Below are 23442 nucleotides of genomic sequence, written 5' to 3' on the forward strand. Positions count from 1 at the left end.
ATATTGCAAAGTCAAAGTGGCACATTAAAGCATTTACGTTGTGCTCCATGCTATAGAAAAGAAAGTGCTGCAATAGGGGAAAAAAAGTGGGTCATATATTGATACAAACCTGAAACAAACTCTTGCATTTCTTTGTGTATTGATTTTGTTCCTGAGATAACAGGCCTTTGGGAGAAGATAGCTTGTTGATGGGGTTAAGTCTTGGCCACTGAAAACTTAGAACATCCTATACACTTGGGCTGTGTCTACATTGGCAAGATTTTGCACAAAAGTGGCCGCTTTTGTGCAAAATCTTGCTGCCTGTCTACACTGGCCACGAGTATTTGCACAAGAACACTGATGTTGTAATGTACAAAATCAGGGCTTCTTGCACAAATACTCTGACGTTTCTGCTCAGGCAACGTTAATTTCTTGCGCAAGAAAGCCCGATGGCTAAAATAGCCATTGGAGCTTTCTTGCACAAGAGAGCGTCTACACTGGCACGGATGCTTTTGCGCAAAAGCTCATGTCAGTGTAGATGCTCTCTTGTGCAAATACTTTTAACGGAAGAGTTTTTCCCCAATAAAAGTATTTGCGCTAAATCATGCCAGTGTAGACGTAGCCTTAATATTATCAGTTCTGTTTTTTAAGCAGCAAATGATTGCTTAAGCAAGATGGCCATGAATTCCACTAGTGAGAAAGGGAGAGCCTGCCTATTTAGTTTACAAATCTAGAGATCTCATGTGAAAACACTTTGATGTATATCTTTAGTTAACTAATCAGTGTGTGTTTAGTAATGCTTATTCTTCTCCTGTTGTCCTGTGTCTTGTTTAGACTGTAAATTCATTGGGAGGTTCATTCTTTTATTTGTGAAGTGCTATATACAGAAGCAGAGTTGCATATATATTTTTAACAACTCTGGTCTTTTAATGGTTTGATATAGGTACAAACTCAATCCCCATGTATCTTAATATTTTTCTAAAGGGAAGGCCTTTCCATGCTAGCTCATATCTTGTGGGGTCACAATCTGTAGTATTTAATGAAAAATATTAAAATGCTCCTTTTTAGTCCTAAGCAGCTCACCTAGAAAATAGTGGTGTATTTCTCCTGTTCCTACCCTTTTAATACAAGTAGATAGTGGTTATGGCTACAATTGTGTAATGGATATTTTTTGGTAAAAATCAGGGTCAGGTCATCTACTATTGAGAGTTAGTCTGTTTGTTCAAGAACTCCTCCTAAATGATAAGAGCTAGAAGGGCAATCAAATTCAGTATACAGCTTCCTCTTTATTATAACTTAAAGCAATGTAAGGCTTTGTTGTGCCTGGACTGGGATTGCTTCTCATAAAGCCATATAGAAAAGAGACAGAATCACCACACAGGTGAAAAGTGCTGGCTGGCAGCAATCAGCAATCCTCCTGAATTCCTCCCCTCCCATGTAGGATTGCTCCAACCCTGAGCCTCCTGCCCCCAGATGCCCCCACCAGTTAGTACAGGGATATTGCTGGCCTTTCCCCTTCATCAGGAAACAAGATGAAAATTCACAGTTTGCTGTATTTCTCACTCATGGGTAGTGCTGGAGGGACAGGCAAGCTAAGCTGTGGACTTTGCTCTCACTCTCTGACAGGGACAGAAAAAGGAAGAGCAAGCAGCTCTGGTATGAATTGGGGAAGAAGGGGAGGCTGGCTTTGCCCCTTTTCTGTGTGTGGGTATGTCTAGACTGCATCCTCTGTCAGAGGGATGCAGATTAGGCAGGTTGACATTGCAAATGAGGCAGGGATTTAAATACAGGCAGTCCCCGACTTACGCGGATCTGACTTATGTCGGATCCGCACTTACGAACGGGGCTTTTCTCGCCCCGGAGCTCACGGGCGGCGGGTCGCCACCCGTGTCCTCTGGGGTGAGAAAAGCTTCTCCCGGTCTCCCTGGTCTGCTGGGAGGGTCCAGCAAAGCCGCTGGACCCCCCTCCCCCCCCCAGCAGACCAGGGGGACAGGAGCAAAGCTGCCCAGGTGGCGGTTTTGCTCGGGTGTCCCTGGTCTGCTGGGGGGGTCCAGCGGCTTTGCTGGACCTCTCCAGCAGACCAGGGAGACAGGAGCAAAGCCACACGGGCGGAGGGGTCCCCTCCGCCTGTGCGGCTTTGCTCGGGTCTCCCTGGTGTGCTGGGAGGGACTCCCCCTAGCACCCCAGGGAGACAGGGGTGCGCTCCCCACCCAGCAGACCAGGTTTTTGTTGCGGGATGCCTCGGGTAGAGCAGCTGGGGTGCTGCCGGGTTGGTCCTGTGGGAACCTACCGGGCAGCGCCCCAGCTGTTCTGTCCCAGGCTCCAGATTCAGCAGCTGTTGAAACTGATCAGGCTGATTCCAGGAAGCTGGGGCAGAGCAACTCTGCCTCCGGCTTACTGTAGTCAGCCCCTGGTCAGTTTCAGCGGCAGCAGCTGAATCTGGAGCCAGTTCTGACTTACATGCAAATTCAACTTAAGAACAAACCTATAGTCCCTATCTTGTACTAACCCGGGGACTGCCTGTATCCTGTGCCTAATTTGCATAAAAGTGGCTACCACGTTTTGCCGAATCAGCACTTTGTCAGCAAAAAGCGGCAGTTTGGAGGGGGATCTGTCGAGAAAGAAAGCCTTTTTCGACAGATCCCTTATGCCTCCTGCAAGGAGGTTTACGGGATCTGTCGAAAAAGGCTTTCTTTCTCGACAGATCCCCCTCTAGAGTGCCACTTCTTGCTGACAAAGTGCTAAGTTGGCAAAACATGGTGGCCATTTTTATGCAAATTAGGCACGGGATATTTAAATCCCTGCTTCATTTGCAATGTCGACCTGCCTAATCTGCATCTCTCTGTTGCCAGAGGGATGCAATCTAGACACACCCTGTGTGTATATATACACGCACAGTTCCCTGCCCTGCACAGTTCCTATACGTCCCCCACCTCCTGGCCTGAGCCCATCCTCACTAGGGGATGTAATAGTGTAGTCAAGTAACTGATAAGCAAAAGCTTATCGATTAATGCTATAGACTACACGCATCCCCCCTCCCCAGGCCAGTACATATTTTTAGCAGGGTAGCCAGCAGCTCTGCTCAGTCCTGGCTTTTGTTGGGTCTGGGACATACCACCACTGTGGCTCTGCATTTAAAGTGTATTAGGAGCCAGGTGAGCAGGAATCCCAGCTCAGTTCTGGCTCCCATGCAGTCTGGGACTCAGACCCTCCCTGGAATGGAACTGCTGCCACCTCTACACTGCTGCCTCCATATCAGCAGGCTGATACAGAGGCAGCAGCGCAGAGTGGCAGGGGGACTCCTTGGGAGAGAGAACAGAGTGCACTAGCTGCTGGCCCCATCCCTGGGGATTATAGAATAGTTGAGTAACCGATAAGAATTCATGAGGTTAATCGACTGTTCAGTTAACTGATATTTAAAATCCCTACTCCTCAGCTCCCTGCTCTGAGCCTTTTCTTAAGGGCTTGAGCAATGACTAAATGTGCTAGTGGGTAATAAACAAAAACTCATGAAAGTACTGACCTGTCCCTGATCTCTACTAAAAACCTCTGACAAAATGGCATAGTCTAGCACCCACTACAGCAGATAGGAGCTGCAGGAGCTCCATTGCCCAGGAATGAGGTGGGGTGTTCCCTGGTATCCTACAGGGCAGCAGCTGGAGGTGGTCCCCTTGTGGGCCTGGGAAGCTGTGAGGGCACCCCTGCTCCTGAGAGACCTGGGGTCCCTCCGCTGCCACTACCTGTGGTTGGGAAGACCTCCTACAGTTGATGAGCAAATCCAGGGTTTGTCCTGCCCCCAGCAACTGGGAGCTATGGAGGTCCCTGGCTGCTTGTGGTGGCTGAGCCACTACAAGAGAGACCCTGCCAGAAGGTTAGGGGCCACCGCCAGTGGTGGTGGCTGGTCAGTTGCAGGGGGTCTTCTACCTTCAGCTACTGAGGGCCCCTGTTGCCCCTGGAGTCAGGGCTGCTGCAGGGCTCTTGTGCTACCAGCAGTGAGTGGTTTGTTAAGAGGGCCCCCGATGTCACAGTGGTCACTGGAAGTCTTGGATTCTGTGACGTAATCTTAACCTTAATAATGGTGTTTAAAATTATTAAATTTCACTAGTGACCGTTTCCTCATTCAGATATTCTGTAGCCTAGGAAAAAGTTAATTGATCCTAGAGCTCTGATGTTTTTCCACATTTCTGCTCACTTCATAGCTTATGTTATATAGCCTCGCTCAATAACCTGCTCTAGAGGAATGTAACATAGCTATCTGTAAAATGAAAAGAAATTATTTGAGGTCATTTCCAGCAGAGCTGGTGGTAGTACAGGAGACTTACTAGTTCACCCACACTCTTTCGTTATGTGTTTCTCTCTCACTAAATGCCAGGCTAATCCTGGAGAAAGTAAATCAGGAATGTTGTATGTTCTTTTTCTTAGTATAAGAACAATGGGACAACTAGTGAGTCCGAGAGATGGCAGATTTAAAATGAGAAATGGAAATACTTTTTCACACAATATGTGATTGTCCTGTAGATCTAACTGCATGATATAAGTGAGAGCAAGAGTATAAGAGAATGTTAAGAGAAGAACATATGGCTATATGAATAACTAGTTATTGTAAATATGAGGAGTATAGATGAGTTTTGGGAGGGATATAAATCCACATGCATAATTTAACCTACAATTGTTTGAAACAATTACCTATTGCAGGGTTTTCTTCTTGCTTTTTCACTTTTTGTACTTTCATCTGGTCAGTGTCAGTGACAGAATACTAGACTAGATGAACCACTGGTCTGTTCCAATTTGATGGTGTCTTTGTTCCACTTCCAGAGCCAGAGATTTGTGATCTCCAAAATTCTATTATCTAGCAAATAGGACACATTATCAGTAGGTCACACACTATCTCCTTCTGGTGCTTAGTCTACATAGCCCAGGGTTGCTCAGCCTTTTCAGATTGCCTCCCCTTTTATGAAGTTAAAAACATTGACAGTCCTCTAACATTTTTACTGTTATTTTATAGTAAGTGCATTAATTTTAACAAGAATAGTTAGAGGTTGAAAGAGCACACTTGTGTTTGAAGGGTAAGGCTATGTGGGAGTGGGAAAATGAGATTCTTTGTTTTAGATTGTAACTTCATGATAAACTGGATAAAAAATGCTGACATGGGGCAAAGTTACTACTTCAGCTCAAATTATATATATTAATGGTGGGAATCTGAAGACCTAGTATTCAAATGGTACTGTTGACTTGTTTGGGAGAGCCTTATGGCTGGTTGCACATGATGAAATTTCTAGGGATTTTGTTTTCCTGTTTTAAAAGATGGTTTGTTTACCCAATGTAAAACCACCTTTTTTTTGCTCAGCACACTAGAAAACTTGTCTTCCACAGTTTGGTCATTTGTCACTTTGCAGAGTTAGCACTATGCCCAGGATCATCTCCTGCTGCCTTTGCTTTTTCCTACAGACTGCATCAGCTTAGTGAAACTCCTGTGATTTCACAGGGATATGTCTACACTACACAATAATGTCCACGTAAGCGATGTCGCATACACCCACTTCAGTAATTAAATTGCTTTTGGATGTTTATGCCTTACTCCTTGCTCTGACAGTGCACCTCCATACAAGGAATGCTTGCATTTATTTAACTGTCAGTGTGGGGCATTGTGGGATGGCTTATGAAAGGCAAGTACAGTTGGTGTAAGCAACACAGTGTCTATAATAATGTCCCAGTTGGTGTAAGCAACACAGTGTCTATAATAATGCCCCATAGACCTAACTGTCAGCCTAAGCACTGTGCCTCTTTATAGAGGTGGAGTTATTAAGTTGGTATAGTGCAGGGGTTGGCAATATTTTTGGATGAGGGGGAGCCACTCCAGACACTTTTTGAAGTGGCCCCAGGCTGCCTCAGAAGGGGTGGGACCAGGACACTTCCATGCTTCCCTGCCCACAGATCTTGATTGGCCTAGGGGTGAGGGTAGTGCATGAAGTCTTTGCCCCCCCCCCATTCCAGAGACAATTGCCAGCTGTTCTGAACAGCTGGTGGTTCTTTCTAGGCACCTGAACCTCTGGCAGTGGGAGGAGAATTTGCACGCTCTCCCTGCCTGCAGGTCAGTCAGGCTCTGGGGGTGGGGGAGAGTATGAAGTCTCCTCCAGGGGCTTGGGTGCCTAGAGAGAACTGCCAGCTCTTCAGATCAGGGCCTGGGGGTGGGGGGAGCATGGGAAGCCTCTTGCTCCCTCCCCTGCAAGGGCGTTGCACTGAGTCAGCCACTGTGCTTAGAGCAGCAGCTGGCAGTAAGGATGGTAAGTATTGGGTAATTGACTAATTGAATAGGCAATGCATTTTTGACTACTGCTGTTGCTACACTTTAAAGGTGAAAGCCCAAAGCTTGGAGTCAGCTGGGGACTCCCCCTGCTGATCCTGGGCTCTGTGCGATACTGCTGCTTTGAAAAGTTGCTGATACTGGGACTCCCCAGCTGACTCCAGGCTCCACACGGTGATGCTGCTCTGAAGTGCCACGAGAAGCCCCATGCCAGGCTTCCCATGGCATTCAAAGTGGCAGTGCCTCCCAGAGCAGCTGACCCCGACTCCGTGCTGACTTTTGGAAGTACTCCCCTTTTCTCTCCCCCCTCCACCCGCGCTGTCTCTATCTCTTAGGCAGTAAGGGTGGGGAAGCGAGTAGTCCTTCATATCCTTAGCTGGCAGTTGATTCTAAACATCGTATCACCCTTGCAGGGCAGGAGGAGACTTCGCATGCTCTCCCCGCCCACAGCTCAATCAGGAGCACCCTCATCAGCAAGGGATATATGGCTCTTAGTCAACCGCCAGGGTTAACTAAGCGCTGCGCACCTTTGATGGGGGAAGAGACTTGGCATGCTCCCTCATCCCCAGGCCCTGAGCCTCTCCGGGCTGGATCAACTCTCTTGGTGAGCCAGATCTGGGCCATAGAGGCCCTTTTGCCCACCCCAGTATAGTGGGTGAGTTACTTCAATGGGAGCAACATTTTAGTGCTTGCTGAGGCCATATCTTCTCTTCCCGAAAGATTGACACTGTGGTGGTTGATCTTCCTGAGTTTGATTTAGTGAGTCTAATAAAGACCTACTAAATCAAACACTGAAGACATCCCTGTTGACACTGGGACTCTTACTCATGAGGTGTAAGGGAAGTTGATGAGAGCATGGATTTTTTTTGTTAGAACATTTTAGAAGAAAATAGTGTTTTACAAGTAGTTGAATTTGAGTGACCTTTTAAATAAGTAAACTTGAATAATAGGTCTGGCACACCTCTAATACATGATTCAGAAGTGAAGTTTATTTTTGTGAAAAAGTCTTTGAAAAACAGACATTTGTAGTTGCTATTATGTAGTCTATTGCCATATTGTTTGGGTAATCCCCAAGACTTTAAAAACAGTGTTGTTATCAGAGTTGTATATATGGAAGATAGACGCATAGGTTCCCTACAAAGCATTTTTAAAAAGTGGCTTATGCCATTTTTACTGCTTTATATTATATAAAGAAGTAAAAGACTTGCTTTCTCCCCAAAAAGGGGGGGAAAACCTTATCTGAATGGCTAAAATTGGTGGTCTTGTGGTTGCTGTAGTACTTGGTTGTCTAAGAGCAGAGAGAGATCTTGTATCTTAAGTGGCAGGGGAGTATAATTTTTTGGCTAAGACTTCTTTTTTTTTTTTTTTTTCCAGATTATTCATTAATGACTGGAGTTCGACAGGTGGTAACAAAAGACAGCCTTTCTAAGTATTCCTTCTAGGTCTGTCAAGCGATTTAAAAAAATAAGAATACTATCTATTTAAAATTTTTTGGGAGTTTTCTACAGCTTCTAATATATTGATTTAAGTTACAACACAGAATACAAAGTATATAGTGCTCACTTTATTTTTTTTACATAAAGTTTACACTGTTAAAAAAAAAAAACTTCAATTCACTTCACTGAAGTATTATAATGCAAATTCTATCATGAAAGCGGAAGTTAAATTCTTCTATATAATCAATATATTTGTATCCTATTCAAAAGAGTCCTTTTTTAGCTCAGCTCCAGCTGTGGGTCACACAGGGCCGGAGGGGGGGTAGACTCTGCTGTGGGCAGTTGAGAGTTCGGGGTGGCTCAGCCCCCATTTGCAGGAGGCATGGGACTCAGGGATGGGGGTCAGCCTCCGAGCTCAGGGGAGGGGTCAGCCCCTGGGCTGGGAGGGAGTGGGGGTAAACCCTACCATGGGCAGTGCAGAGTTCGGGGGGAGGGGGGGACTCAGCTGCAGAATCAGACGTGGGAGGAGGGTCAGTCCCAGCCCCAGAAGGCAAAGAGGGTGGTTTGGGTGAGCCCTACCCGGGGGGAGGGGAGGAGAGGAGACAGCTTGGGCAAATCCCCCTCCCCTAGGCTGTTTTGTTTAAAAAAAATATGATCACCTGGGAGGGGAGAGGGACGGGTGTCAGGGTCTTTACTTTTCTTGTTTACTTCTCTGTTGGAGCTGGAACCATGTCTTCAGGGTTTTTTCCTCCTTTCTGGCTGCTTTGTTTTTCTGTGCGCCCTCTGGTGGCGATTTGCTTCACCGTGCCTTACCAGAGACGGTTTCTGGAGCAACTCATGCTGGTTTGCCGACCTCTGCGATTAACACGAGTTAATTTTTTTTAACGCATTAATTCTGCCCTGGGTTAATCACAGGCGTTAATGGCCCTAATTCCTTCCCCTTTGTTGCTCAGCTTTTAGTCTCCTAATTAATATTTTGTAATATCATTATTCTTCAGTCTTTCAATTTCAGATTTGGCAGCCTGAATTTTCTGTTTGACAAAAACATCTTTCAGATTTTATAAATTGTAGAGAAGCAAAAAAGTACAATGTACTCTGCAAGTCACCTTCAAAGCACTTAAATTTTAGTTGATGTAGTACCTCCTAATTTATTCTTCCCAGGAGTAAGTGATCAAGGGCAATTCACTCTTTGAAAGTAAAAAATTATGATTTTTCTCTTAATATATCTTAAACATTTGTATCAATTCATTCACAAGTCTCTGTGAAAGTATTTTAAATAGGTTTATGATTTGAATAGATAAATAGATTTTATTAGTATTGAAGGCTTTTGAGAAGCCATCAGAAGATATGCAGTATGGTGGAATTTCTCTTGTGCTGAAGAATAACTAGAGCACTTAATCAGGTATTTTCTTATTGGGATTTTCTGAGAGAGACCTTGACAGGTGCTGTGACAAGTGACAAAGTTTTGGTGGAGCAGGTGGAGTTTTGGGGGAAGATTATAGGTGTTCTAGGCCTGCACTTTACCTTGAAGTAGTTAATTGAAAGGAACTGGTAGAATGCCAAGAAGATTTATGAGCTTCATGGATTTTGGAAAGACCTGTGATCAAGTCCCAAGAGAAGAGTAATTTTCTCTGTGGCTTACTTAAGATAGTTAGTGCTTTACTTGTATTGGACCTGAGATGTGAAATCTGTCTTGGTTAATAGTTAGTGCCCTGGCAAGGCTACATTTTACTTAGGCAGAATGGAAGGGGAGTTCCTGTGAGGAAAGTCATGGTTTCTACAGACAGCCTAATTGCCTTTATCTCAGTGGATAAGGGCCTACAATGTCTTACTGGATAGTATTTAGTGTATGTTTTGGCTGGGATGAGGAACAGGTGTTCTTTTCTGGCAGGGTTTCAAACAATATGCCTGCAACTATTTTAAAAATGGAAGTTGAATGCCAAGAATATTTATAATTTCTAAAATCTCAATCAGTCCATTCTCTTGCTGCTTGCTGCTTCCCACCACCTGTAGGAGAGAAGATCCAGTCACTACACTCAATCACTCTCTCCCTGGATAGTCAAAAGGGCTTGCTTCTGGAACTCTACGTATTGCTGTTGGAGCAAGACCAGTAACGCAGGCTAGCAAGAAAGAATACAGTATGAGATTCCCAGCCACAGTCAAAAGTCTGTTTCCAAATCTCTATCTAAAATCTTCACTCGTGATAAATAACTTCCATGTTCCCTGATACGTACAATACTCTTTCCTTTACAGCTAATTCTGCTTCCTACTCTCTTCACTTCTCTTCCCTCTCTTTCACTTTCTATTTATATACTTTATCTTTTATGATGAGAGATGCTTATGATAGCTGATGCATTCAATTTTAATGTCTTTTGTCACAAAAATTACCTAGGTAAAGCCAGATTTAGACTAAAGTAGCAGTATTCTGAAGACTTTCTGTTTAAGATGACATCTGAGAAGAGGAAACTAGACTGAAGAAACTTCTGTGTTTGGATATCGAATTGAAGATTTCAGCACCTTCATAAGCAAAGAACTACCCACTTCAAAATCTAACAATAAAGGTTACATTTGGAAAGAGCTAAATTCTCACATCTAGCTTTTGGTTACTCAACATCCGCAAAAGAGTAGGAACAGAATAGGGTGAATCAAAATCATGTTGCTAAAGTGTGTGCTTCCCACTTTGAAGTCTTAAATTGCTGATGTGGCTATTTTGTACTTGTTTCTCTAGTTTCCTAATTGTTAGTATAGTTTTAGATTTTACATATTTCTTTTCTGAGAAGTTTCACATTCAGCGTGATCATTTGTGGTCCGATAGAAATTTTTTGCAATCTGTAACTACATTTTTATAAAGGATCTAAGAGCGGTCTGCCGGCCACTCTGCACACGGTGTCCCAGCGCCTGGAGGGAGAAGCGCGTTGCTGGGAGGGAAGAGGGACGTTCGGAGTGCCTGGCTCTGGAGGAGGGGGTGAGGCATTGGGTTAGAGTGCGGAAGAAGAGCGGCTGGGAGGGTGTGCACGTATGTCTGCAAGAAACGATATTGGACAGTTATCCCTGGATAGGGAATGTTTCTTCTTCGCTCCCATCGATTTGTGGCTGGTTTATGACCTGAAGTATGAGTGGTTTTTAATCTATTTTTTATACTACCTATGGTATTTTAGATGTTTTCATTATCAGTAAGCCTTCATCCTTTTAAAAATCTAATACACTTTTGACTTCACTGTTATTTAATGGCAGTGAGTTCCACAGATGAATTGAGCAAAAAAAAAAAAAAATTTCCTGTCTCAATTTTAAATTTGTTGTGTAAGTAAATGTAGAAGATATTCAGAGAGGCTAGGTGAGGGCACACCATTGATCTTTGTAATGGCATTACAATACTTTGTGTTATTTCCTGTAGCTTTCCTTATGGATTTCACCCAATCGCACAAATTATTATATATTTATGCAAAATCTCAAACTTACAAAGTATCTCAAATTTTCACGGAAACCTATTCTATTTGATTAAACCACTGTCTATACTTGTTTTTATTTCAACAAAACAAGTTATGTGTATCATAAAAATAATTAAAAAGTACCTTACATTTATATTTTATATGAGCAAATAATTTTACACATAAACTTATTGTATTGTATTCAAATAAGACCTGAGAAAATATTATAAAATATACCTAAAACATAATCTATAATAAATAATTACAACTTCCCAATAGAGATACATTTTCTTTGGTGGCCCTGAAAGCTGTCTGTTTTCTTTAGTGTGGCCCTTAGTAGGCTTTGAGTTTGACATGCCTGGACTAAGATCTCATTAATATCCTGACCGCCAGAACAACACAGAGTTGATAAGCAAATAGCCTGCACTATATTTAGCACCATATTCTGACTTATTGAATTTTTACAAATAAAGCTGAATAGCTTTAACCTGGCTGTGTTTTGTCGTTTGAAATTAAAGGGACTTATGCTCCGAAGTAATTTAGGTGTATTTTGACAGTGTCAGCCGTAAGTGCCTAAGCTTAGGCTTTGGATCCAAACTTAAGACTTCTGTTTGTTTAAAAATTTGACCTGAGTGTAAAAATTCATTAGCTTTGTTAGTTAACTGAAAGTCTAAATAACTTTTAATTGTTAATGCTGTAGCAATTATCTTTTGAAATGAGATTTTTATGCCACTAAGAAATTTTGAATGAAAATACAGGGTTAGTGCCTATTTCATATAGGCTGTGTCTAAACTGGCCAGTTTTTCCGGAAAATCAGCTGCTTTTCCGGAAAAACTTGCCAGCTGTCTACACTGGCCGCTTGAATTTTCGCAAAAGCACTGACTTCCTACTGTAAGAAATCAGTGCTTCTTGCGGAAATACTATGCTGCTCCCGTTCAGGCAAAAGTCCTTTTGCGCAAAACTTTTGCACAAAAGGGCCAGTGTAGACAGCTCAGATTTGTTTTCCACAAAAAAGCCCTGATCACGAAAATGGCGATCGGGGCTTTTTTGCGGAAAAGTGCGTCTAGATTGGCACGGACGCTTTTCCACAAAAAGTACTTTTGCGGAATAGTGTCCGTGCCAGTCTAGACGCTCTTTTCCAAAAATGCTTTTAACGGAAAACTTTTCCGTTAAAAGCATTTCCGGAAAATCATGCCAGTCTAGACACAGCCATAGTGTTTGCATCATGCTTATCTTTGAGCATGTGAATAGTTTAGTTGAAGTCAGTGCCACTAGTTATGTGTGTTAAGCTGTGTACTTGCTTATATCTTTGCAAGCCTTAATTTTCATTGTTTTGTGTTTTGCCTGTAGCAGTCTTGTAAAATGTAAATAAAAGGCCGTCCTAATAGAGGTATTTAACACCTGTCCCCTTTCCCTCCTTCTACCAAAATGCAGCATTTATAATGTTGTCGGTCATTAAATAACATGGTTTTAAATCACCTTGGTTTTAAGTAAAGCTTAACTGGTTAACTGGTAAGCATATGCCTTACGGCCATGGTCACCAACAGGTCGATCGCGAGGCATCCTGTCTGCCCCGCCCCCATTTCCCTGACATCCCCAAGAAGCCCCACTACCTACCTCCAGTGAAAATGGAGCCTGAGGAGCCTGGGGTCATTGGGTAATCCTAAGGGCTATATGCTGCATGCACTGTGCAGGAGGAGGGCAGATGAGAACTAGTGTGCTGGGGAGCTGGCTCTTGTATTTTTTTGGGATGTAGTAGTGTAGTCAAATGATTAACCAGTAAGTGGGTGCTTACCGGTTAATGCTATCAGCTACATGCCATCTCCCCGACTCCCCTGTGGCTCTTCAAGTGCATTTTTTTAGTGGGCTGGCTGACCGGTGGCTTAATCCCGGCTTGAGCCAAGTCCCTGCAACTATCCCCATGCAGCTCTGCATTAGAAGCATTTCAGGAGAACACATGCGGGCAGGCTGGCTTAGTCCTGGCTCAGGCTGGGTCCCGGCAACTACCGCAGTGGGGAGTAGTTGCCTGTACCCAGCGTGAGCTAGGACTGAGTGTTATCAATTAATTGTGTAGTTGACAAACATTTTGTCGACTACATGATTAATTGAATTACATGCTTCTTAACCTCCTGAGCATTTATAGGTAGAAAATTGTTTACTGGCAGTTACTGTCATTACTGGAGCTAGTTTTACAAGTAACAGTTTGAAAGTTAAGATCTGTAATATTTCACAATTCTTTTGAGCCCTTTTTTGTGTAAAATTTTTATAATGTGAAAACGGTGTGCATAATAAGTAGGGCTTTCTTACCTCTACAAACATATGTAGTTGGACTGGAAGTCTATTGCTGTTTACATTGGAAATTCCTGACTCTTAGTGGCATAGGATTAAATAGAAGGAAAGGGATTATGTTTTTAATCAGTTTTGAATATATAAATGTATACTGTAATTTAAAGCTCTTTGAACAGCATCTCTAGCTTCTAAAGGAAGAAGAAAAAAGTACACAGGAAGTATTTAAACACTTTTTAGTCTCATTTTATAATACATAGATTATTTAATACTAAAGATGTTAAATGTGTTTTCAGCAAGTACATGTTTACGTGTGTGTGTGTGTGTGTGTGCTAATTAAGGATCCGCTTTGAGATCAAAGCCTCTGCTTCTTTCTAAAAATCCCCACTTTACTGGCTTTATTTTTGGCTGCCAGTGGTTGGGCATCTGCTCCCCAATTAGATCCAAGAAAGCTCACGGCCGGATCCTGCCCCCGGGCCATAGGGTTCCCTACCCCCTGCTCTAATACATTGCCCCTCAGCAGACTTTACAAACTGAAAATAAACCAGCAAGTAAACATGCATAATAAAAATTCACTCCTTGCTCCAAAGGTCAAGGGGTTTGCCTCTTCCTTAACCATATAATGCAGCTGAAATAAGGTACTATTCGTAAGTGACTTGGTATTTTCATTTAAATGAGAACTTAAGACTTCTAAAAGCAGGATAACTTCAAAACTAGTATTCACAGATTTTTATGGTTTGTAAGTCAATTTTTTTTGTAAAGAAAAATGACTCGATGGAAAAGGAATAACAAAAAAATCTGACCTGCAAGATGAGGTTCTCCATACATGTTCCTTTAATTTTGAGTTTGGTTTGTAGTATCTGTGTCAGAGTATGTGACTAAAGACACAACAATTGAGTAAGAAGACCAGGAGAATCTAAGGTCTTCAGCAGAGTTCCTGCTAGCATTTTGTATTCTTGGGTGGGTTGAAATTTCTTATGTGCAACACTAATACTGAGGTACTGTGTCAATGTGCACCACCAATACAAACAAAACACACACATACACACTATGCATATCTTATGTAGTCCATATGTGTGGAAGAAAATATTAAAACAAGACACCTGTGTCTAGTTGCTGTGAGGTTCCCTTAGTGACTACAAAGGTAGAGAATTAGCTTTCTTCCAGTCGAGGAAGAGTAGAAGCCCCAGAACAAATTGCATGTTTCAAAGAGCTTGCAAATAAGGTTTCATCCCACAAAACTAACATGACACTTGAGGCATGTCTAGACTACGTTTTTCTTTTGAAAGATATGCAAATTTGCGTGCCGAATTTGCATATCTGCTTCCAATTGCTTTTTTGAAAGAGGTTTTTTCAAAAAAGCAAGCAGTCAAGATGTGGCTCTTTCAGGGGAAAAAACCCTTTTTTGAAAGAACCCTTCTTCCTCAAAAAATGCTTATAGCGTTCTTTCAAAAAAGGTTTTTTTTTCCTGAAAGGAACACACATAGATTGCTTTTGAAAAAAATCTCTTTTGCAAAAGCAATTGGAGGAAGATATGCAAATTTGCGCCAAATTTGCATACCTTCTTTTGAAAGAAAAACTTAGTCTAGATGTGCTCCTAGTGCTTGCTACTTCTGACTCCAAAGAGCCAGACAGTGTTTTCCCCAGGAATTGAAATGGGGGGGGGGGGGGGTTTGAATTTACAGAGGCGGGAGGAGTGTGAGGACGGATGAGGGGTGAGACCGTGAGGGTGAAGGTGGGCTGTATAGCACAATAGTAAAAACTGAAAAATGCTTCATGACCATTTTATTAGATTTAACTCAGGTTTTAAAATCACACAAATTAAAATTGGCTACTCAAGCCTTCTATGAAGCGCTACGTTTACATCCTTGGTTTCTTGTTATAATTTTGCACAACTCTTTTAATGAACTTCTCTAATGCAATGCGTTCGTCTTCGGTGGCTTCTCGTGTGTCTGGTACTTCCATTCCTTCAATTGATATGCTCATTAGTTCATTCACGTGATCAGGCAGAAGGCGACTTCTTTCAGGACACAAAATTCTATTCAGTGATGAAAAAGAACGCTCAACTGTAGCTATTGTGACTGGGAGTAGTAAGAGATGAATTCCTACTTCTTTCATCCCAGGAAACAGCACAAAGATCCGGTTGAGCCCCTAGTGATGATAAAAGAAGTTGAAGTCAAATCTTCATTCATTCGTCTCTGTGTTCAAATTCCATATTCTATTCTGTGTTCAAATTCTCTATTCTGTCCTGAGCACATGGCAGCCCCATTGCTGGTAGTGCCTTGCTCCCCTCAACTGTCGGTGTTTTATAGGACAGGCATCTGTAAAAGCTATGTAGAGGTTTAGTAGAATCTAGAAGTCACTGTTGTAGATTTTTAAGAATCAAGTCTGTGTACTTTTTTGGTTGTTTTAACAAACACTTCTTGTCCTCTTCACTTAAGAATTCAATATAAATGCCTTCATTAGTCAACTTCTGGACTGAAATCTTTGTTTCTTCCAGTACTTTTTCAATGGCTAGCTCTCTGATTGATCCAAATGTAGCAGATGCCTGGATGGCATTGTTTCATGACCCATATGGTTTCAACGGTAGACTTACGAGAGAGAGAATGGCAATAGTCTGAACGTAGTAGCAAAAGTAATCCACCAGCTTCACTACTTAGCTCCATCCAATCTTGGTAGATACTTTCCAAAGCTAGTAACGGCTGGAGTAATTTTAAGACAACAGCCAAGGATCGTTCATGAGAGAGCCAGCGGGTTTTCCCAGGTTGGACTAATTTGAACTTCAGTTCCAGTGTATTTTCTATATTTTCCAAGATATTCAGTCCTTTTGGACTCTTGCTGAAAAAAGAATATAATGAAGACCTTAAATTTATAGCTTTTTAAATGTCTTTTGAAGATTCTGCAGCTCGTACTAGTGCTAGTTGGAGTAGATGGCCTCAGCAGTGTTTATAGGAGAGATTAGGGTTACACTTTTCTCTGACCAAAGCTTGTACTCCACCATGTCTTCTAGAGAAGTTTGCAGCTCCATCAAAAAGAAAGTGAATAAGGAAATGTTATTTAATCCTTCACATAACACAAGAACTAACAGTCACCCAAAGCAAAATGCAGGACAATGTAGCACTTTAAAGACTAACAAGATGGTTTATTAGATGATGAGCTTTCGTGGGCCAGACCCACTTCCTCAGATCAAATAATGGAAGAAAACAGTCACAACCATATATACCAAAGGATACAATTTAAAAAAAATGAACACACATGAAAAGGACAAATCACATTACAGAACAGAAGGGGGATGTGGGGGGGGGGGGGGGAGGGAAGGAAGGTGAATGCCAGTGAGTTAATGATATTAGAGGTGGGGAAGGGGAAATGTCACCCAAAGAAATTAATAGGCAGCAGGTTTTAAAAAACAAACAAAAGGAAGTACTTCACACAACATAAAGTCACCCTGTGGAACTCTTTTCCAGGGGATGCTATGAACACCAAAACTATAACAGGATTAAAAAAAGAACTAGATAAATTCATGGAGACTAGGTCCATTAGTGGCTATTATCCAGGATGGGGAGGGATGCAGTACCATTCTCTGAGTGTCCCTAGCCTGTTGCCAGAAGCTGGGAATGGGCAACAGGGGATGGATCATGTGATTACCTGCTCTGTTCATTCCCTCTGAAGCACCTGGCCTTGACCACTGTCGGAAGACAGGATTCCAGGCTATATGGACCACTGGTCTGTCTAGGAAGGAGTATGGCAGAAAGGGATCTAGGGGTTATAGTGGACCATAAGCTGAATGAGTCAGCAGTGTGATGCTGTTGCAAAAAAAGCAAACATGATTCTGGGATGCATTAACAGGTGTGTTGTGAGCAAGACACGAGAAGTCATTCTTCCACTCTACTCTGCGCTAGTTAGGTCTCAGTTGGAGTATTGTGTCCAGTTCTGGGCACCGCATTTCAAGAAGGATGTGGAGAAATTGGAGAGGGTCCAGAGAAGAGCAACAAGAATGATTAAAGGTCTAGAGAACATGATCTGTGAAGGAAAGCTAAAAGAATTGGGTTTGTTTAGTTTAGAAAAGAGAAGACTGAGGGGGGACATGATAGCAGTTTTCAGGTATCTAAAAGGGTGTCATAAGGAGGCGGGAGAAAACTTGTTCATCTTGGCCTCTGAGGATAGAACAAGAAGCAATGGGCTTAAACTGCAGCAAGGGAGGTTTAGGTTGGACATTAGGAAAAAGTTCCTAACTGTCAGGGTAGTCAAACACTGGAATAAATTGCCCAGGGAGGTTGTGGAATCTCCAACTCTGGAGATATTTAAGAGTAGGTTAGATAAATGTCTATCGGGGATGGTCTAGACAATATTTGGTCCTGCCATGAGGGTAGGAGACTGGATTCCATGACCTCTTGATGTCCCTTCCAGTCCTAGTATTTTATGATTCTATGACCCAGTATGACCATTCTTCTGTAAAAATTAATTATAATAAAAATGTTTAGTACAGAAACTCCCCAACATAATGATCTCTCAAGATAGCAACGATGTGAGATAACAACCTTGGCAAGTATCAGACCTTGGCAAATAATGCATTTTAAAAATCTTGTCCTACTAGAAAACAGTTATATAAGTTTCCATTCCCAGTCACACATCTAGCATTCTGGAGCAAAGTCACTAAAATATAGTCCAACAAACAAATGTTTATTTAACGTGCCCCTCATTTTTCCCTCAACCTCACCCCACTCACCGGTGTTGTCCTTGGTCAGTGGAGACTCAGAGTTCAGAGGTGCTTTCATGTGAATAGACCTCCCAGGTGGGGGGCAAGAAGGCACCTTGCTTGTTGCTCCAGCTACTCACTGTTCGCTCTGGCCACTGCTGTTTGTTGTGCCACCGTTCACTCCATTGCTCTATTGCCAATGGCCCTGTGCCGTCACCTTCTGCTGCCACTGTGACCTCTGCGAGTTGGTCTCTTGAGGTTTCACCCAGCTCTCAGTGATTTCAGCTGAGTTCTCAGTGGGGGAACCTGGCTGCTAGTGCAGTCTGTGCTGCCTCTTAACACAAAAACACTGTCCCCACAGCAGGACTAAGCACTTAGACTTGATTATCAGTGACTTCAGAGGTAGTGGTCACTTAACAAAACAAAAGACTATATACATGGAGCCTAGTCATCGCTATCCTTAAATAGTGGAGAGGGGCAGATCAATAGTACTTGTGACTCAGACAGACCATGGAGCAAAACACCTCTCCCCACCCTGTCTCTTGATGCCCTCAATCAGTACAGGTTAAGTACAGTTCTACTGCCTTTTACTCATACAGTAAGAACAACAACATTTCATCGCCCCCCACCACCACCGCATTCAAGTGATTTGTAACCGAACCCCAGCCAAAATCTATCATTTGGGCCACACAGCTCTGTTTGCTGGGTACCTAGGTAGATTAGGTGTGAATGTAAATACAATCTGGTCCTGAAGCCTTTCCCACCAGCCCCCAGCTCATCACTAGCTGTCAGGGAGAGCTCATTTTGACTTAGCTTACAAATCATAATTTGAAATTATTAGGTTGGCCAACATCACCAAAATGAATGCACTGACTGTCATAAAAAACAACAGCTGTATAAGGAAGCTAGTCTATGTTCATACTTTTCAAATCTATTATACTTTTTCAGATACACATTTTATCATACATTGTATATGCTTTTAAAGTGTGCATTAATTTTTCAATTTCAATTCAAATTTCCAAACAATCACTAAATTGGCATGTAACTAGTTCACAAAACTGGGGGCGGAGGGTGTTGGGGAAATTCGGGGGGGGGGGTATACACCCCCATGGGTGGGGTGTAGGGAAATCCCTGGAGCCAGAACTCTACCCCCTAGCAAAGATCTGGCCTTAATGCAATACACTTTACCATGTACTAATAGTAACACAGGATTTAAAAACAACATTACATTCTGTCCTAGTGCATGGACACCACACACCCCCATGCAGCTTGCTTCCAACCTTCAACCCAGACAGAGAGGACTGCAACAAGTGTCAGGATACCTTGAACTGCCCCCTGGCTCCACCTCACTGCACAGATGCCAGCACCCACCAACCCCTTCTTCCCCCACCTACTCCATAGTCTGCCTCTTAGCTCCCCCTTCCCAGCTCAGGATGATTGAAGAGACTGCTGAGTTTTTGTCTCTTCCACCCCCCTCAGCAGAGGGGACCCTCCAAACTCTCTTCCCCTCTGACTTCCCCCAAGCCAGTTAATTACTCACTCCCTTCTTCCCCCAGTCACCCATTGCCTCCTTATCTCAGCTGCTTATCTTGTCTGCTTATCTGCTCTCAGAGCTCTTCAGTTTAGCCTGTGGCAGCATTTTAGTTGCTGTTTACAGATGCCTCCCCCCCTCCCACCAGTCAGCTAAGTGCCCTGTCAGAGCTGGGAGTTTTGAACCTCTGAGTGGGGCTCAGAAAATAGCTGCCAGTTGCACAGCTTAGAAGGAACATCAGTCTGCACTAATATAATTTTTTTGAATTACAAATGAAAATGTAATTTTCAGTTTAGCTAACTTTCTGTAAGTTGGAGTTAAAATTGTTCTGAATGACATTTCCCTCTCCCCATTTTCTGTAAAGTATCAGGAATCTCTATTTTTAATCATTAAACAAATACCTTTTAAAAGCTATCAGCAACTGGATAAAAATGTGAATCAAAGAATAGGAATAAATGGTCAGTTTTCAAAGTGAAGAGAGTTACGTAATGGGGTCTGTCAAGAATCTTAACCATTTACTAGAACCTTTGTTGTTTAGCATATTCGTAAGTGAAATGGAAAAAAGGATTTGCAGGTAATTCAGAATAACTCAGAATATAAATCCAAAGCAGACTGTGAAGAGTTCTCTTAAAAGGGATCTCTTAAAATTGGGTGTCTGGGCAAGAAAATAGCAGAGGAAATTCAATATTAACTGCAAAGTAATGCACTTTCAGAAATATCATTCCTACTATGCAGACAAAATGATGGGGTCTAAATTAGCTGTTACCATTCAGATCTTCAAGATGTTGTACAAAGTTCTTTGAAAAATCTACTTATGCAGCAGTAGTCAGAAAAGCTAATACAATGTTGATGAACCATTGGGAAAGGCATAGATAATTAAAATAATATAATGCCGTTATATAAATTCATTGTTATCTAACACTTTGAATACGATGTGCAGCTGTGGTCACCCCATCTCAAAAGAAATATATTAGAACTTGAAAAGGAATGGAGAAAGGCAACAGAATAGGCATGTAAGTGAGTAGCTGATTACCCGCAATTGAGTAGTCAAGATGACTAGTATTTCCTACCCCCACCCCATCTCTATATCAGAGGTAGCAAGGCAGGGAAGTAGGAGCCAGTGCTTCTGGTTTCCCCCAGCATCATCTCCATGGTGCAACCTGCCCCTCTTGCTGCTGCAAAGGGAACGCTAGGGGGGAGGAGGAGGGTGGGCAGCAGGGGAGGCAGCCCCTGTCCATGGAGTGTGGGGGGGTCCTGATTCCCTGGGGACACGGGCCGCTGCTGGGTGGGCGGGCAGGCTCAGTCTCAGCTCGGGCCGGGTGTGGGACCAAACCCTGCTGTTGCTTTGCAATTTAAAATATAGCAGGAGCTGAGTACTGTGCCCCTTGGCTCCTACTGCATTTTAAATTGCAGAGCCACAGTGGGGTTTGGTCCCAATGTGAGCCTACTCTGAGCTGGCTGTGTTCCCCTATTGACTAATTGAGTAGTCAATAAAAATTCTGTCAACTACTCAATTAATAAAATAACCACTTTTTAACATCCCTACAACAGGAATTACAGTAAACTTCTGATAATCCGGCACCTTTAGGACCCAGGGGGTTCCGGATTATCAGATATGCCGGACTATCGGAAGGGGGGGGCTATGAGGGGTATGGGGTGGAGTGGGGTGATGCGCCCCTCGGCGCTGCAGGACCAACCCGGCAGCGCCCTAGGCGTCCCCAAGTCAGCCGCTGCTGAAACTGACCAGCGGCTGACTCCGGGAAGCCCGGGGCAAAGCACCACAGCTGCTCTGTCCCCGGCTTCCCGGAGTCAGCCGCTGGTCAGTTTCAGCAGCGGCGGACTTGGGGAAGTCTGGGGCAGAGCAGCGGGGGTGCTGCCGGGTTGGTCCCGCAGCGCCGAGGGGTGGTGTTAGGGGACCAACCCGGCAGCACCCCAGCTGCTCTGCCCCAGGCGTTCCCGAGTCAGCCGCTGGTCAGTTTCAGCAGCGGCTGAATCGGGGAAGCCGGGGGCAGAGCAGCTCCAATTGTCCGGCTGCCCAGAGCACTTCCAGGTTCCAGATGGTGCCGGACCATCAGGAGTGCCAGACCATTGGATGCCAGACCACTGGAGTTTTACTGTATTATGATTATGGAACAGTTTCCATACAAGAACAGACTGTTCAGTACTGTATAATTGCCTTTCTTCTAAGCTGAATTTGTGCAGAAAGTGAATATGGAAGTATTGTTTATTCTTTCTTGCAACATAAGAACTAGGGGTCATCCAGTGAAGTTAATAGGCAGTGTGCAAGTTTACAACAAAGATAGGGAAGTACTTTTTCACACAACGTTGCATAGTCATCCTGCAGAACATATTGCCAGGTGATGTTATGCGGAACAAAGTGTATAACTGGGTTAAAAATTACATATATTCTCTGAGGATGGGTCCGTGAATATTAGTAATGAATGCAAAGGCCTGGATTCAGTGACCTGTCAAGGTCTCTTTTAGTATTCTGAGTTTCTATCATCTGCTTTATTTCATAGTACTGTGATTGTTAGGATATTCTCCACAATCAATAGATCACAACACACAAACCTGTACTTATCAGTTTTCTGAACATGTGCATTGCTTTGGAAAGCAGTTTAATTGAACATCTTAAATGAGGATCTTGCATTGTGACTATGACTAAAATAAAAACAAGTGTTAGAGCAGTGGTCTCCAACCTTTTTACACCCAAGATCACTTTTTAAGTCTCAGAACAGGCAAAGATCTACTGCTCCACCCCTTCCTTAAAGCCCCACCTATATTACATGAGGAAATCTAATGTAAATGTACTGCGCAGGTGCCCAGTTCAGAGAGGGCTCAAGAGCTACTCTTAGAGCCCCTGAGATCTACTGGTAGATCGCGATCTACTGGTTGGTGACCACAGTGTTAGAGGGATAGCCGTGTTAGTCTGTATCTGCAAAAACAATGAGGAGTCCTGTAGCACCTTAAAGACTTAAATTTATTTAGGCATAAAATGTTGTGGGTAAAAGTCACTTTGTCATCATGCATCTGACAAAGTAGTTTTTAAAATAAAGAGCAGGAAAGAAAAAGGGCTGAGAAAATGACAAGAACTCCAATTTTTCCCAATCCATGAATTTTGATATGTGCACAAATATGGAGGTGTGACAATGGCAGGGCTGGTGGGTTTGGAGTTTGGGAGGAGGCTCAGGGCTGGGACAGAGTTGAGGTGTGGGGATTGAGGACTCCAGCTAAGGGTGCAGGCTCTGGGGTGGGGCTGGGAATGAGGGTCTGCAGTGCAGGCTGCCCCAAGGCTGCATCAGGGAGAGAGGACTCTCTCCAACTTTCTCTTCCTGCTGCAGACCTTTGCTGGGGGAGAGTGTATCACCCCAATGCAGCAGCCCCTGGAATAGGGCTGGGGGAGAGGCATCTCAAGCCACCACCCACTGCTCCTACTTATCACCTTCGAGGCCTATCTCTAGCCAAACCCCTGAGTGCAGTGTGCTCATCTGTGCAGTTTTACTAATTAAGTGTGCTGCCTTTGGCGGCTGCCTTTGGCGGCCTCCTATGCAGATGCACATCTTAGAGGGAATGTGGATTCCTGTGTTTGCTCAATATCATTCTTTGTTATAATTTATGAATCTGTCCAGTTTCTGTTATTTACAGGATCTGGGAGAAGTACTGAAATCTTCTAACACACATTCTTATGTAAAAACCCCTGCCTAATTTTGTCAGTCTTTAAATTAGTTAGGTATGTAAAGAAATTTTAGTGTCCTAGTATGGAATAGATGGCATACACCATT

The 23442-nt window shown here is 43.2% G+C and overlaps 1 protein-coding gene across 15 annotated transcripts in view; it reads left to right on the forward strand.

Annotated features, from left to right (window-relative positions):
- DICER1 (dicer 1, ribonuclease III) overlaps window positions 1-23442 on the forward strand; it is a 108915-nt gene that overhangs the window by 1263 nt on the left and 84210 nt on the right. For 3 of the 15 annotated variants that reach the window (XM_075926644.2, XM_075926642.2, XM_075926650.2), the window contains exon 2: window positions 7658-7725. The exons of the other annotated variants lie outside the window; for them this stretch is intronic. The gene's annotated coding sequence lies outside the window, so the exon portion shown is untranslated. The remainder of the gene's footprint in view (window positions 1-7657; window positions 7726-23442) is intronic. 15 annotated transcript variants of the gene reach the window in all.

This window comes from Pelodiscus sinensis, chromosome 5 (assembly GCF_052426305.1).
Source record: "Pelodiscus sinensis isolate ZL-2025 chromosome 5, ASM5242630v1, whole genome shotgun sequence".
NCBI lineage: Eukaryota > Metazoa > Chordata > Testudines > Trionychidae > Pelodiscus > Pelodiscus sinensis.